Consider the following 17,650-nt stretch of genomic DNA (forward strand, 5'->3'; position numbering starts at 1 on the left):
TCTCTTGATTCTGACAGTGTCAATTCTCGCTACTGTTTCCTGGGCAGGTGGAGTCCTGTTTAGAAAGCAATTGCCCGTGACATTGTCAAGTGTTTCCCAGGTTTTCCTGCGGTAGTTTCAAAGGGTTTGGTCTTATGTTTAGATCTTTGATTCATTTTGAATTGATTTTTCTCAGGTGAGAGGGATCTGGTTTCAGCCTTCTACATGAGGACATTCAGCTCTCCCAGCACCATTTATTGAAAAGACCATCTTTGCTCCAACACAAGTTTTCGACGCCTTTGTCAAAAATCAGATGGTGTAGACTGTGGTTTTACTTCTGGATCTTTGACGCTATTCCATTGGTCTACACATCTCTTTTTGTGCCAGCGCCATGCTGCTTTAGTTACTAGGGTTCTGTAGTAGAATGTGTGTCTGGTATGTGATCTCTCCAGCCTTGCTCAGGATTCTTTGGCCATACAGGGTTTTCTACGCTTCCATATGAATTTTGGGTTGATTTTTCTATTTCCGTTAAGAATGTCATTGGGATTTTGAGGGGGAGTGCATTGAATCTGTACATTGCTTTCAGTAGTATAGACAGTTGCACGATATTAATTCTGCCAATCCATGAATTTGTAGGGGAGGATACAAACATTCAGAGCACTGCAACATTGTTGAATTTTTAAGGCTTGTTACATTTAGGAATCAAACGCACATTTCAACCACAGCAGAGCACAAGTCCTTTGCAGAAAAGCTGCAATGACAATGTGACACTGCCTGCTATTGGAGTGACCTACCAGTCACTGAGATTTCACTCTTATTAACCCCTTTCGCGCTCCGCCTTTATCTGCTGCCACCTGTGACGTGAATCTCATGAAGCTGGAGTTTTTCCCTCCACATTTCCCACACTGCGCCCCATGAAAATGAGTCTCATGGTGTTAGTGCTCGGTGATACTTTGGATGGAGAAATGTTAGCGACTGAACGGCCCACGGGCCTGAGAGCCTCCTGGAAGGGTCTGCCCTGCTGGCCGGGCCTGGGCCGCTGCTCCCCTAAGGGCCCCAGAGTGCCTGATGCTTGAGCACCTGCTGCCTAAATGAATCCCAAACTGATGGTCCCATTTCTTTCCAGGGCGGTTACATCTTAGCAGAGAGAGCTTCCCTCCCCATGATGAATTTGTGGTCCATACTGCTTTCCCAGCCTTGAGAAAACTCATCTGTCACAGGACAGCAGGAATTTCTGCCTTAGAGCCGCTGGGAACCCATCCAGATGCTGCTTCCCACTCTGGAGCAGGGCAGCAGGCTGGCTCATGAACATGCACCGTGCAGACCCTCTGCTGCCCACCCTGCGGTCATGTGTGTATGCGACAATCTGCTACCGAGCTGCCTGGCAGCACAAAGGAAAACAGACATCCACAACGGGAGCCCTGGCCCCTGTACTCTTGGCCAGGAGGCATCTTCCTTAGGCCAAGGGGGAAAGAGAAGGAAGTACACAATTTGTCTCCTCACCACAGCAGAGCTGCATTTCCTCCGCCCAGGCAGTCCCTGCTTCGCATCCAGCAGCTCTCCTGCCACCTCCACTTGCATCAGGGTTACGTGGTTGAGCAGGGGCTATCTGAGCCTTCAGGCCCAATTCTGCTTAACCCAGAAAACAGCACCTTCCCCCACCCCGTCACACTGGGAAGCTCCAGGGGGCCCAGCAGGGACACCCTTTGAAGCAGGTCAATTGTAAGTCCTTCTCCTTGCTTACTGCTTTCTGACTTGAAAGAAGAAAAGTGCAAAAAGAGGAAAGAAAGCAATGAGGGTTGATGGGAAAGAAGGGACATGGGACCAAGGCTGGCAAAACTGTGAGAATGCACCAGGGAGGCCACCAGCCCAGGCCAGCATGCAAGGGCAGGGGTGGTACAGCACAGGAGCCAAGAGGAAGGGTGCCCCTGGCTGCTCATTGTCCCTTACTGCCCTGGGCCCATACTCACTGGCTGCTGCTACCCCACGCTCAGAGAGAGGTCAGAGATCTGAACTTCAGGTGATGATGGCCCGGGTGCTGGGCAGGCCAACCTATGCTCTATCCACTCACAAATTCCACCTATGATGTCCAGTGGAGCCGTTTCCCCTGCACCTGGGGCCTATGGCCATGGTGCTGTGGTTTGGGGTGACTCAGTGAGTGGAGGTGTTTGCAGAATTGATCCTCTGTGCAAAAATGAGGTATCTCTGAGTGAGCCAGGGAATTTGTGGCTCCTCTGTTTAAACAGAGTCAATATCAACCTCTGCAAATCAGTGCTTCTTAAACCTGAACAAGTGTCAGCATCACTGGTGTTAAACGCAGAAGGATGGCACATACCCAGGGTTTCTATTTGGTGGCTCAGGGTGACCTGGACCCTGCATTTCCAACAAAGCTCAGGTGAGGCCACTGACAGCACTGGTACAAACCATGGCCTCTGCCTCCCAGCTGGAATAAATATTTCTGACAGAGATGACTAGCAACATGTGTTGACTGCACGGTCAGGGAGGTCACTTGTAGCAGGTTAATTCTTCCCAGCTGTGGAACACCCTTCCAGAGAAGCTCTGTTTGTCAGCTTGCAGACCACAAGTGAGCAGGGTGATGTCAGAATATTTGTGTTCCAGAACTGAGTGACGTCAGCCAGGCTAAGTCCAAAGCTCAAACGATAGCTGATTTGCTGTGTTCCTCCTTAGCTTTCTGAGGGAGTCACTGACCCCACAGGAGACCTGGTGGTGTAAGAGCAGGCTGAGTCATTGTTTACCAGGATCTAAACATGGCGCCAGGAAGAGAGGCCACAAATACCAACATGCTGTCCTCCTGCTGCCCTTCCTGTCCAGCCTTGTGTCCAAATAGTCCTCACAGACCCTGAGACTCTGCTGGTGGTTCAGCTGGCTCTGGAGTGCTCCACCCCACTGTGGGCACTTGCTATGATAAATGTGTGCACACCCTCTTTACAGGATTCTGTTCCTGCTGCAATTGTGTCACAGGTTTAGATTGTGCACACAATATGCACGCACAGAGTGTCTGCTGAACATAACATGTACTATGTCTATTACACACTGTTGTGGCTTGCCTGTGTCTCCTGCAAGGTTCCTTTTTTTTTTTTTGGTAGTACTGGGGTTTGAACTCAGGGTCTCACACCACTCTGCTAGCTCTGTTTTTGTGTTGGGTTTTTTTGTTTGTTTGTTTTGAGATAGGGTCTCACAAACTATTTGACCAGGCTGGCTTTGAACTGCAATCCTCCTGATCTCTGCCTCCGGACTCTGCCTCCTTACAGGATTGCAGGAGTGAGCCACCAGTGCCTGGAAACTTAATCACAGTGCAAAGTGTTGAGAGGTGGGCCTAATAAGAGGTGACTAGGGCATGAGGACCCTCTCCTCGTGGATGGATCGAAGTCAATACTGCAGGAATGGGTCAGCTCTCCTGAGAGATTTGCTGTGAGAGTTAGGTGGTCCACCTTCCTCTCTCACTCTTTCACTGTTATGCCAACTGCTGAGATGAGGCAGCTGGAAAGCCCTTGCCAGGTGCAGCACTGTGACCTTGGACTTGCTAGCCTGTAAAACCACAGGACATACATTTCTGTAAATTCACTCAGACTCAAGTACTGTTACAGCAGCACAGAACACACCGAGACACATATACACTTGCGTACACATAGATTTACACGTAAATACGTACTTAAAATAATTCCCTGTGTGAGGATGCATCCATCTGGCCCAAAGCATCACAGACCAGCAGCCCCTGGTGAATATCTGCAGCCATCCTTCTCCCAGAGACCCCAGAAAAGACAGGGTTGCCACCAGGCCCTTTCGGAGAAAGGGGACATTCTGTGTTGTCATGAAGGACATGTCCTCATCAGTCAGGGGATCGAGGGAGGCATCCTTCAGTAAATGGTCTTGGAGCTCTGTTTTGTGTGATGACTGAGGTCTGACCTTCTGAAGACTGGGTACAAATGTCCCACACAGAGATGGCCCAGTGAAGCAGGGGTCTGATCCTGGGGACATAACATAGAAGAGGAAGTTGTGCAGCATGCTTCTTGAGCCCCATGCATTCAAAGGAGGAAGATGCTTGGCTTTTTAAAACAATTGCTTAGCAGCACAGTGGAGAGTGCTGGGAGCCCAAAGTTCAAAGAGGTACTAGCAGAGGCCAGAGGTGAGCACTCAGACAACAGGGCAGCTACATCCCACTGTTGGAAGGGAATGTGGGATTCCGTGAAATAAACTTGAGTTAGGAGGAATGATATTAAGAATAAAAAATAATAAAAACACACACTGTGGAGATATATATATATATATATATATATTTTTTTTAGCAGTACTGGGGTTTGAACTCACACTTGCTAGGAGGCACTCTACCACTTGTGCCACTTGGCTAGCCCTTTTGTGTGTTGAGTATTGTAGAAATAGGGTCTCTCGAATTATTTGCCCAGGCTGGCTTTGAACTTTGATCCTCCTGATCTCTGCTTCCCAAGTAGCTAGGATTACAGGTGTGAGCAGCCAGCCTGGCTCACACTGTGGGTTTTAATTGCACAAGCTGGGTGTGCAAGAAGCATTACAACTTTGTCATCACCATCACCCTCTGCACAAGCAGGAACCCCTCAGGTTCCTGTGATAGGCTCCTTTGATCCTGCCCACACCTAATCGAGGCACATGGGGAACCCAGGATCTCAGCCTGCATGAAGATCAGGGTGGAGGACAGCTGTGAGCTAGCAGGGGGTCCCCACCGGCCCCCCACCCCCAGGCACCAGTTCCTGTGTCCGGGGCATCTTAGAGAGATAGGAGCTTTCAATCAGGTGCCTTGGGAGTCCTGTCTCTCAGCTCCCTGGACCACAGATGCTCTCAGCTTCCCCCAAATCCCATTGCTATGGTTTGGATCTGGAGTGGCCCCCAAATGCCTGTGTGTTGGCAGCTTGGACCCCAGGGAGGGGGTACTGGAGGTGGTGGAGCCTGTAGGAGATAAGTGGTCTTAGGTCATGCAGGTTGTGGGAGCATGGGATTGAGTGGTTATGGGTCACTAGCTCCTTCCTCACTCTTCTTCCTCACTTTTTCTGGCATTCACCAACCAGCTGAAGGATCCTATCCTTTATTTGGTGGATATCACAAGCAAGCAAAGCACAGCTTCCTTGTGTCACAGGTCTGAGCCTAGGTGTCAGGCACCCTTCACTTTCAGGGTTACAGCTTCGGGTTTTAAGTACCGTGGCTTAGTTCCCAGCAGCCAGTGTCACAGTTCTGAGCTGCGATGATGCTTTCACAGCTCTGGCTGCCCCACCACAGCTGGTGCTGTTGTCTTTCTGGGGCTCTTCCAGTGGGGCTCACAGCCACTCGTCTTTCACCATCCCTACAGTCTCTTGCCTCCCACTGCCTTGGCTCTTCACCAACAAAGATTTAACACACAGTTAACAGTTTTTCCAGAAAATGTTTCCTAGTCTGTCTCACGGCTATGCGGTGAGCAATTCTCCTGTACCACATGCTCCCACCATGGTGTGCTTCCTCACCACAGGCCCAAACCGCAGGGCCATACAGCTGTGGACTGAAACGGCCAAAGCTGTGAGCAAAATGAACTTCTTTCTCTCTCTGAAAGCTGATCATCTCAGGTGTCTGTCATAGTGATGGAAGGCTGACTGGTTTCTTTCTGCTTCTCACTTGCCTTTCTTCCTCTTCTTCCTTTTATCCCTGCTTAAAATCCTCTTAAATCCCTGAAGTTTCCAAGTTTTGGGAAAGCCAAAGGATACCTCCCCACCAAAAAAATCCAAATTCTTCTGCTTTGAGCCCTGTCATTTTCTCCCCATGGGTATGAAGTGGGACCAGTCTCCTGCTACACTGAAGAGAGTAGAAGAAAAGTGGAAAAGGTATGCAGGTGATAAGACGGTATAACCCTAAGTTATACCATCAAATGACAGGTCGACTTCCAGATGCCTGAAAAGTTTCATCCTTCTTACAGAAGATGCAGCCAAAGCCAGCAGGTAAGGGACACGTATGGAGTCCACTCTAAGGTTTGGGAATCCCACAAGTGACTTTAGTTCTTAACCATTGCAATGAACTTTCTGGGGAAATCAGCCCATCTGGAGCCATGTGGCTGCCTGGATGCAACCTCAAGTGCCCTCCTCTCCTCTCCTCTTCTCTCCTCTCCTCTCCTCACCCAGGGTCCCTGGTGGGTTGCTGTCTCCAAGTTCCCTCACAATGAGCTCACTTCCATCTCGAGACTCTTCCCAAGAGTAACACTGCTGTTGATACAAAAATCATAAACAGAATTAATTTTTTTATAATTAGAACCAGATATTAAGGAAGAAAGTAAATTCCCACACCAAACTCCAGCAGAATCAGTCTTCTTTTTGGTGAAGAACCACTGTCTGTCAAGCTCCAATGCTGAGGTCATCTGATTCTGTCCCACAGGCCAAGTACCTGATGACTGTCCCCAAGGTGGGGGATGAGCCCTTCTAGGCCCAGTGTGAATGTGTCTCACACCCACTGTGCACATCAGGAGACTGCTATGCTCCTTGCTGCACTTTTCTGGTGTGAGGTAGACATGACTCCAAATCTAATGAGAGGAACTCGATCAAAGATGACCAGTGACAACTACCCTGGGTGCAACACCTTCCACCTGCTGGGCACTGAACTGAGTGCATTCCTCTTCATTCATGTATTGTTGGGAGGGAATCTTAACCAATGGAAGCATGAAGATCTAGTTCAATGGTCTCAATAAGCCACCACAACCCCCAACTTAAGACTCCCTTCTGAGGAAAATGTTCTTGCTCCTTGCTTTTTTGCTGCCAGGAGAATAAATCCCAGCCAGACTGGACAACAGAGTAGTGAAGCAAGTTCAATTGTCTGCACGTGGTGCTTACAGAAGCTCAGTTTTGTCCAGCATTTCAGCAAAACAAGAATCCAGCCAGGACAGAGCCTCCAAAGAGGGCGTAGATGTGTAGAGGTCTGGAAGACAAGGACCGGTGGGCTCTTGTGGGCTGTGGGGGACACAGAGTGACAGACATGAGAAAGAAATGGCTGCAGGGGTGCCAGAGAGATTTTGGATATGTAAAATCCAAGATACCCTCTCCAACAACTTCATCTGGTTAGACCCCAATCAAGAACCTAAACACAGCTGGGTGCGGTGACCTATGCCTATATTCCTAATTGATTGGGAGGATCATACTTCAAGGCCCGCCTGGGTGAATAGTTTGTAAAGCTCCATCTCCAAAATAATCAGAGCAAAGTGGACTGGAGGTGTAGCTCAAGTGGTAGAGTGCCTGCTTTGTAAGTGCAAGTCCCGAGTTTAAAGTCCAGTCCCACAGGGGAAATAAAAAGAGAGGAAAAAAAAGTGTCTGCTTCCAGATAGGTGCCAGTATCCAAGTGGAAAGTGCCATTGTGGCATGCACAGAGAACTCATCCCAGGCTAGCAAGTGGGAGGGAAGTAACCAGGAGAGCTGGGCCTCCATGTGTCACAGGAAGAGCAGGTGCGGACACAGCAACTCAGTGGTTTTCAATGACAACTGTTGTGTGAGGGCTGTCTCATTAATAGTGTGAAGAGGGTGAGGCAGATTTCACAACCACACAGGACAAACAACACACTTGGAAGCAGCACCTCCTAATGTGATGCTAACAGCTCAGAGTCCTCTCTGCGCCTCTGCCTCTGTTTGCTGAGGGACAACAGACTCCACTCAGCACCTGCTTTCTGCCAGGCACTGTTCTGGGTTCCTGAGGCAGACATCTCCCGAGAAGACAGCTGTGGCCTGGGAATGCATCTCTGAGTTCTTTGTGTAAACACCACATGGCCTGTGTTGGAGCACCAGAAGCTCACCAGTGGACTAGCTACACTCCTCGTGCTCTGTGAACCAGGCAGCACGCAGGGACTGCAGGAATAACTTCCCAAGCATGCTTGCCCCATCTGAGCATAGGAACAGAGAAAGGAGTTGTGGACCTGGCCACAGCTCTGCTTCTGCCTCTTGCTCCACCCCTCTGAGCTTCATTTGTAAAATGGGGATAATCAACTCTACCTTCCTGTCTCTGCAGAAGGTCAACAGGAAGAGGCAGCTGTGGACAGTGGGCAACCTGAAGTCATTAGGGAGCCTCATCATGGCAGGATTTCACCTACCATAACATAGTTGACAGGTAAACGTGAGTGTGTGCACTCTTACGGAATGATGAAATGGACTGTGAGTCTAACTGTGACTGTTTGTTAAGATGCCCCCAGTCTCTGAATTCCAGAAGATGCTCGATGAAGACAGCTCTGACCTTTGACCCACTCAGCTCTCTTCACCATCCATCACTCAGTCTCTCCCAGGACAGCAGGGAGCAGTTCCCCTGGGCTGCGTGCACTGTCCCTTGGATATCCAGGTACATGGCACAAGTGAGCAGTTTCAGTAAGGGGAAAATGCCTGAGCAGCCCTTCCATAACCACGGACCCAGACTTTCTACACACAGACATCGTATGCAGCCCTGTACCAAAATAAAGGAATCTGACTGAATGTGGTGGAACCCAGGGAGCAAGAGAGACTCAGACTGGAAAAGTTGGCAGAGGTATAACAGGGGGGAAGGTGCACCTGACTAAAAGGTGCATCTGGATGGGGCTCCTAAGGAAGGAAAAGCATCTGAGCACTGGCCAGGAGGTGAGCAGAAGCCCATGTCACCTGGGAAGTCACGCGGTAGCTTAGTGTTAAGCTGTATCCTGCAGAGCTGGAACTGGGAAGCGTGTGGGTGCAGAAGACAGAAACTCTAACTCAAATCAACTTACGTGAGAAGGGAAATGAGTATGAAGCAAAACTCCTGGGGACGCCTCTGACACACCTGGGCCAGGGGTTCAAGGTCTCTCTGTAAGTCTCAGGTGCTCTCTCCCTTACCCGCCTCCCCAGAATTCCCAAGTGGACTTCTCGATCCAACTTTGGTGATATGCTCTTCCCAGGACTCATGGGGTGGGGGAAGACTGAGGACAGAGGAAGGTGGCCCCAAAGATGAGGAGATGCAACTGTCAGGAACAAGCTGGGCTGGACACCCCAAGGGTCAGCTCTGTCCATAGACACAGAGGGGACGAAGGATCCGAGGAGGGAGGGTATGGCCAAAGGTACCCAGGAGCTGGAATAGGATGCCTTGGAGCAGGTCCTGTTGGGTTACCTGCGGTAGCTATTGACTGTGAAACTTCAACTGTACCGAGTGGGAAAAAGTGAGAGGCGTGAGCAAGGAGACGAGTCTCACTGCGCCTCGGAGCCCTGCTCTGATACCATGTCCTCGCCCTGGCTGCAGCATGAATGTCTGTGCTTTGGTGAACTTGCTGTGTGGCCCACACAGGATTTTTCCCTTAAAATTTACATCATGATCTCTGGTTCCAGTTTATAAGGCTTTAGGAAAGACCATTTCCTGTTCTCAATAACTCCGTGGGAGAAAACTGGATAGTGGTAGGCACGTAAGAAAGCAAGGAGGATGTTGGACCCAGTTCGTCTACAGCCACGTAACGAAGCCTTGAGAGCAATGAGTAGAGCCACGACCCAACGAGAGGCGTGCCTCCGCTCCTGCTCAGAAACACTCTTTTCTCTAACGTCAAACAACAATAGCCAAAGGAAAACCAGTTGGTTTGTAAAATGACTTCGGTCTTAAGAGATTTTATATGAATTATTTACATAAATGCAGCAAGAAAAGTGGTTTACCATATAGTAACCTCAGATTTAGGAAGGTCAAACCAAGGTAGACTTTGGGCTTCACCTGTAGAGCTGATTTCTTGAGGTTTCCTGGCCTGTCCAAAGGTAATTTTCTTTATTCTCTGCAAGGCTGGGAACCCTTGAAGACAGGTATTTTATGTGCATTTTTAAATATGATATCCCAGTGAAAGCCAATGTTGTCAATTACATCCTGTCATAAAGGAAACTGATTCTTATTGAACCTACGCACACAAACATATTTCCATAAAAATAGAAAACTCATGAATAGCTTTTGAATTTTGGAGGAATCAAGTAGGGAGAAAAAAAGGTAAATGCTTCCCCTTTGTTCACTAAATTATACTTTATGAAATTACTGAAAACCCTAAATAGCTTAAAAAAGAAGTTTCCTTAAAACTTAAAAGAAAAAAGCTTCCTTAACTTAAAAGAGGAAAAAAAAAAGACAACAGACACACTTAGGTAAAAATGCAACAATGTTTCAAATAAAAGACAAAAAATCTCCCGCATTTTATTTGTTCATTGAGTCTCTGTAATTCTGGTTCTGTTTGATCTTTGTGAATCATTTCATGAAACTTTACTGCCAGTTTCTTCCTTATAGTCTTGGACGTTTTCATTTTAGACTCTCAGAAATCTTTCACCTCTATTTGTTGGAGTCCAGCAGTCTGGTTGCAAATGCTCTAGAAAAGAACCCAGGTTGCCAATGGCACAGGCAGTCCCATGGTGGTGAGAGCTGTGAGGAGAGTCCAGCACTCAGGGGTTGAGTGATCCACGCTGCATCCAGCATTTTACAGTACGTCATAGCTGCCTGGTGCTAGTGGCTCACGCCTGTAATCCTAGCAGAGATCAGGAGGATCGAGGTTCTAAGCCAGCCCTAGCAAATAGTTCATGAGACCCTATCTTGGAAAATATCCAACAGAAAACAAGGCTGGCAATGTGGCTCAAGTGGTAGAGTGCCTGCCTAGCAAGCGTGAGGTCCTGAGTTCAAATCCCAGTACTGCCACCAAAAAAAGTGATGATGAATAGTCACCCCGGAATCATCAACCTTCATAACTGTTAAGGACTTTTGGAACATTTATACGTATCATACATCAATGGAGATGTAATTTGAGAGGATGTAATGTCACTTTATTATCTGACAGTCCTTTCCACCAGTCCTCTGTGTTATGTAATCCTGGTTGTTCTCCATCTCTACAAGATGAGACACCCCAACGTTGAGGATCTCAAGAGGCTGCACTGGAAAACCCCAAAGGTGGTGTTAATTTTAAAGTCTGATTTCTGAGGAAGCCTGCTAAAGATGTCAAGAAATTAAAACTGCTTTATTAAAACATTTCACATGGGCTGGTGGTGTGGCTCAAGTGGAGAACACCTACTTAGTAAGCATGAAGTCCTGAGTTCAAATCCCAGTACCAACCGCACACAAAAGGACCACAGACCATCATGAAATAATATTCACTTAACAAGTGAGAATTAAGACTGTTTCTTCGTCCATTCATTTGCTTTCTGCCTGGGGCACCTTGCATTTTTAACATGTGACTCTTGGAAATGGTACAGACTTGAAGGAACTTTCTTTTTAATTCACTCAGTCGCCTTTTAATTGGAGAATTTAAACCAGTAACACATAATGTGATCACTGATTTAGTTGGGTTTAAAAGGACCACCTTATTAATTTTTCTGTCTGCTGTATTTTGAGCTCTCTGCTGGATTATTTAAATATTCTTGGTAGCCACTTTAGTTACTGTGTTGGCACTTTGCTATGCCTCCTGGAATTATTTCCAGTGGCGACTCTAATGTTTGCTGTATGCACAGGGAACCTCTCACCGGCTACTTAGCATGGACAGAACACTGCTTCCTGGAACACGGGGAAGTGTGCAGCAAGAAGTGTAGCCCACTGCCCGTCACACAGGGCTCATCATGGACTCCACACCTGCATACACTGAAAACCCAGTCCTGTGTGTGTGTGCATGTGTGTATATGTGTGTGTGTGTGTGTGTGTGTGTGTGTGTGTGTGTGTGTGTGTGTGTGAGAGAGAGAGAGAGAGAGAGAGAGAGAGATGAATGTCCATTGTGCTTTTTATTTGCCCAGGTACTTGTCAAGTCTGCTTTTCTTTTTACACTGCTGAAGACCCACGCTTCCATCAAATTCTTTCCATTCAGCCTGAAGAACGTCCACCAGCATTTTCGGTGTGAGCACTCTGCTGGCAACAATTTCTGCCTCCCTTCTGCTGGGAACACATTGGCTTTGTATTCATTCCTGGTGGATATTTCTGCTGAGCACAGAACTCTTGCTTCTCTTAACATTTTGCACTGTCTTCTGGAGGTCTAGGGAAAGGTGCAGTCCAGGTTGTTGTGTATATGGTGTCATTTTCTTCCAGCTTATTTGCAGAAATACACTTTAAATAACAGGACTTTGGGATTAGGGAGTATTTTAGTTATCAAGAGCTGTCACATTTCAAACTTAGAATACAGCCCTCCCCGACCTTTGACCTGAACTCAGCCTTCAGCATCCTCATTGCAGCTGAGGGCACTGGCACCCAAAAGGCCAGGACCCACTCAGCCCAGAGTGAATTGAAAGCATGTCATGATGGGGAGGTGGGGGGACTGGAGAGAACTGCACAACACTCTAGTGAACCAATGTCACCTCACTAATGGAACAATACCTATGCAAATTAGTGGATCATGAGTGTTCAAGAGATTTTTGGTATTAAGAAGTAAAGATGAGGATGAATTTCTGACAGAGCTGTTTAAAATCTCAGCAAAGTTGGCATGAGGGCAAACATCTAAATGCTGCATTTTGCAGCTATGAACGAGGGAACCTTTTGCAAAGATCCCCTTCCTAGGACAAGAAGGCAGGATGGGGAGTGTGATCCAGAGAGCCATGGGCAGTCTGAAGACTCAGCACACAGCGGTGTGTTTCAAATGCAAGCTGCCTGAAGGAATGTTGGCTGTGTCCCTGGGAGCAATTAGAAGGTTAAGGAATGTGTTTGTCCTCAGTATATTTTTAAAGTGTCGAGTTTCACAGCTATCTAATAACAAAAGGCATAGACCGTTAATGTTATGATTAATGACGTTAGACAACTTCAATGCAAGAAATATATTTTCTGAAGTTGAACAGGTATAGAAATATCTTGCTATTTTAATTGCTCTTGAAGGAATTATAAACGAAACAATGTGGCACCTTAATTAAGCACGATGCTGATGGAATTTGAACTTTGTCACAATGTAGCAAGGACTTCAGCTGTAATTAGTGGAGCCCTGCTGAGGACTCAGAAGAAGTGAGGGGAGGGGGAGGACGGAGACGGCACCTGCCATTGATTCAGGGAACTTAACTCAGACATGGAAAATTCCTCCAATCTATCACCCTCACTTTCCCATGAACAGGACTGCTGAGAAGTGAACATCGTAAGAAACTGCAAGCTCTCCTGGAGGGCAGCAGCATGGTGTCCCCAGCAGCACGAGGATGGAGGGTTTCTGGTCTGCTGTATCCTTTGTCGCATCTGTGGGGTGTTTTTATTCTGGACCTTCAAATCGGTTCCACTCTCCCTCCCTATTGGCTGTGTGGACCTATACTTAATTGTCTTCCTTCCCCAGATCCTACCTGGTGAAATGTCTATTAAGTAGTTTGCCCATTTTTAGAGGGGTTGTCTGTCTTCTAAGTGTCGAGATCTAAGCGTTCTTCACAGATTCCAGTACACATGCTGTGTTGGCTATGTGGTTTCCACTCATTCTATAGCCCATCTTCTTCTCTTCACGGTGCTTTCACAGAGCAGCTAACACAACTGATGAAGTGCAAAACGTCACCCATTTTCACTTTTATGGGACATGCTCCCAGAACCATGTCTGGTTGCTCCTACCTGGACCACGGTAGCCAACTTTTTCCATTTCCTTCTAAAAGTTTTAGTTATGTGTTGTACATATAAGTCTATGGTCCATGTAGAGTTAGTTTCTGTGCATTTTTGGGTTTCTTTCTTTCTTTTTTTGGGTTGTGAATGGCCAATTGCTTCAACACTGTTTGCTGAAAAAAAATTTTTTTTTTGAGTTGCCTTCACACTTGTCAAAAACCAATCCATCTTATTTGGGTGGCATAATTTTGGATTCTCTTGCCTGCTCATTGTCCTGTATTCCCTTCTCTTCGCCAACAGTGTACCACCTTGACTGCAGGAACTTTATAATAAAAATCTGGTAGTATGAATCCTTCAATTGTATTCTTCATTTAAAAATGAATACTTCTCTCCTTTGCCTTTCCAGACACACTTTCATATCAATTCATCTATATTTAGGAACTCTTTAGCTCTGATGTGGCGAGAACCCACACGCCTGACTTCCTGGAACATGGTTTGGACACACACTCCTGCACGTTGTCCTCTGGCTATCTTGGAACCTCTTGCAGGTCAGGGAGCCCCAGGGCCTCAGAGTCCAGCCCAACCTGTCTCCCAGGAGGTGCTCACCAAGCTACTCAGAGAAGCCTGGGGGTGACCCCTTCTTCTGCTGGGCACATTCACTCCATTGCTGTCCTTTCTTGCTGGTTCCCACAGGATGGCAAGGCTGTTATCTGAGTGCAGGAGCCTCAGTACATCCACTGGAGTGGTCAATACTGTGACCCAGACATGGTGCTGTGCAGATCCCAGCTTATATTCTAATGCTACAGTCCCTGTGCATGTCATCTTTGCATGCCCCTACTTTAAAGTGAGGAAGACAAGGCTGTGCCATTTAGTTGAAGGTCATGACACCAGGAGATGTTTGTGAAGGACCCAGTGCGGCTCCTGGGTCTACAAGTGCTTCCTCTTGGGGTGCACCTCAGTCATTGTCTCCTTTTTCCTCAGAAAGGGGCTCACCGGCTGCTGCAGGCACCATGGTGCTGAGGGTGTAGATATCCAAACAGTCCAGGACCCAAGCAAGCTGACAGCTGGGAAGGTGGCACATCACACACCTGTGAGGGGCAGGTTTACCTCATGGTCTGTGTGTCTGCAGTCTTATGGTGCAATGAAGTGAGTCTGGAGGATGGACATCTGCCAGTTCATCAGGAATCCCATGAGCACATGGAGATGCTGCCTTCCTAGCAATGGTCTTGCTGTCTAGCTCTTCACATGTCCCCCACCCCCAACTACACATCCTGCCTGTGCCTTCCTCCTCCTGGGCTTTGACCAGATACCGTGGCCCTCATGGTGGCCTCCTGTCCCCAAAGTCCCTCATGGTCATTCCTCCCATCTTATGGCAGGGGAGCTGAGAGGAGGTCCTCTTGCCACACAATCCCACAGGAGCCAGTTCCCACCATGGCTCCATCACATCACTCACCTGCTGCGACCTCCCCAACCCAAGGCCTCCCAGGGCCTCGGGGCAAATGGTCCAAGCCTAATTGATGACAGTCAGCCTCTGCTAGCCTGTTGTTCCCCTCCAGCCCTTGCACCCCTGCTCCCTTGAAGCACCCACCACCTGGTACTCTGCTGGCTACCTGTAGCCCTATGCCAGCTGCTTTTCACTGGAGTGAAGTTCTCTTGACTTCCAAGATGAGCTCCAGTCATCTTGCACATGCTTCATAATTCATCACGTACAAACTCTTCAGTTGCCTGTCTTTTCTGCATCCCTGCTCCTGCAAGGGGTGGACTCCAGCCTGGTCCTCAGCTAGTCTAATTTTCAGTCTTTTTCTACATTCAGTCTACACCTAACCTACATTTCATCTCTATCTGTGTGTGTGTGTATTCCCTGTGTCATCTACCTCTAGTCTATACTCCACCTCCAGCCAGTATCTAGTGTATATCCAACCTACACCAGTGTATATCTCATGAACACCATCTAGCTCCATCTAGCCCACATCTATTATAGGTCTGTATCACAGCCCAGCATAGAAGCTGACTATTAGCAGGTACAGAACAAGCATTGGCTAGATGAATAACGAAGGAAGAACAGACTAGATGAGCAACTATTCCTAACTTGAAGTACACCTTAGACCCTGTCACCAAATGGTGGCCACCATGCTGCCTGCTTATGCTGACAGCACCAGGCCAGGGAGGACCAAGTACAGTGATCAGAAGCAATCAGCCCTCTAATAGGAACAAACAAGGACTTATCCAGAGTCCATAAAACAAAGAATTCAGGGACTTATCTAGAAAAACCAGGTTCCCAGTTAACCTTACAGTCAGAGAGCTGGGTGACCTTTGGACCCAAGAGGGGACGGTTTCCTGTCCTTGCAGGAAGCATTCATAGGCCTGGACCCTGGCTGTCAGGTTGCAGAGCAGGCACCATTTTTTTTTTCCACTGACATTACCTTAAGGAAAAAAAAAATCTTACAAGGTAGATAATTTTATAGGTGAAGAAACAGAGGCACCATGGGTTTCAGTCTGTCTGGGGGTTTCAGTCTGTTTGAGGGTTTCAGACTGTTTGCGTTCCAACAGCAATTCATAGGGACGGAGACATGTTATTTGCAAAACATAAAGACTGTTATGGTCAACTCACAAGAAAAGGTGTTCAGCTTAAAAAGTAATGGGTCACTGCCAGTGATCTGGGAGCAAAGTTGGTAATGATTCTCAAATAAGCCAACACCCAGGGGGAGGAAGGTAAGGCGTGTGTGGGTGTCACTGAGGAGTTTACCATCCGGGTGGAGATAAGGCTGCATGTGGAGGGCATCCAGTGATTCCTGGTGAGTCACGAAGCACACCCAGACCTCATGCTAGACATGGACTTCTTACCATGTATTGTGATAGTGAGTGATAGGGAGATGCAGACGAATCTCAAATAAGGAGGTCGAGGACAGACTGAGCACAGGCATGAAAACTGAAAGCCAGAAAGGTGTGCTTTCAGTCATACAGGAAGGAGGGGGTACTGGGGAAGGAACCAGGTAGACTAGGCCAGCAGGAATCTGGAAGGCTCCTCTGGTCCAGGTGCACAGCCTCGAACAACAGTGTTGACGTCCAAGAGACTTGGGATGTCAACTATGGGCCCCCTGTTGCAATCCTGGCCAGACTGGGAGTTTCTTGTCATAACTTCATTGCTTTTGACTGATCACAGGAAGGAAGCATAAAGCCCCCGCATTTCCTCTCCCCTTCTGCCCGAGGACACCAGGCGCCAGGTTTTGTAAAGACCAGCTGTGGGACATGGCGGGGAGGCTGTCTAATCCAGACTTCTGCAGGACCAAGGCTGGCTGAAGTGAGCAGAGCAGAGAGCTAAACAGTCTGTTATCTGCACAGCAAACTCGCAAAGCAGAAGTACAATCACCTCTGCTTTACAAACGGAAAACGGAAAACAATAGAAGCTTTGGAAAAGCCACATGAGTGACCAGCAAAGGATGCAAGCAAATACTTGCATCGGAACTGTGGCTCAGCACAGATGAGAAGTTGCAGCTCAAGCATTCAGATTCTCAAGGTCATAGTCTTGTCCTTTCCACCTGAGGAAGGCCAATGGGCAGTGCAACTCAATGGACTGTTTCAGCAGGGCAGGCAAAGAATCAGTGTTTTAATAAAATGTGGGCATCTCCAACAGAGGACCGGCACAACTCAGATCCAGCACAACTGACTTGTAAGAGAGCTGAGATCCACGAGGTAGTGAGGCAGAGGCTGAGCCCTAAAGTCTGCTGAGACCTCCAAGGAAACTCAGTGCCCAGGTTCTGACCAGTGTTCCTAAGGATGGCCAGCACGAGCGTCCAGCACCAACCCCCATTCCTGCTGTGAGTCATAGGTAAAAGCAGCGATGACCAGTGTCCTCCTCTGAGATAATTTCTGGTGCAGTTAATTTGTGAGGAACATAAACAGAAATGTTTTCCAGGACTTCCTCTAAAGCAGCTGCAGGCGAGGGGGTCCTGAGGCTCAACGAGCGCATCCTGGTCTGTTTTGCTTGATGAGGACAAAACAAGAAAGCCAGCTTGCATGCTGGGAAGGATGTGGACCATTTAGAATGTATGAACAATGTCAGGACTTTAATTTATAGATGGTGTTTGAACAGTCATGCAAAGGATGAAGAGACACGCAGCAGTCCTTCCCTGCTCGTAACACCAACTAGCAACAGTGCAGCTGCCTGCTCCAGCGTTTCCTGTGACTGCTGAGC

Source organism: Castor canadensis, chromosome 12 (genome assembly GCF_047511655.1).
Source record: "Castor canadensis chromosome 12, mCasCan1.hap1v2, whole genome shotgun sequence".
NCBI classification, from domain to species: domain Eukaryota; kingdom Metazoa; phylum Chordata; class Mammalia; order Rodentia; family Castoridae; genus Castor; species Castor canadensis.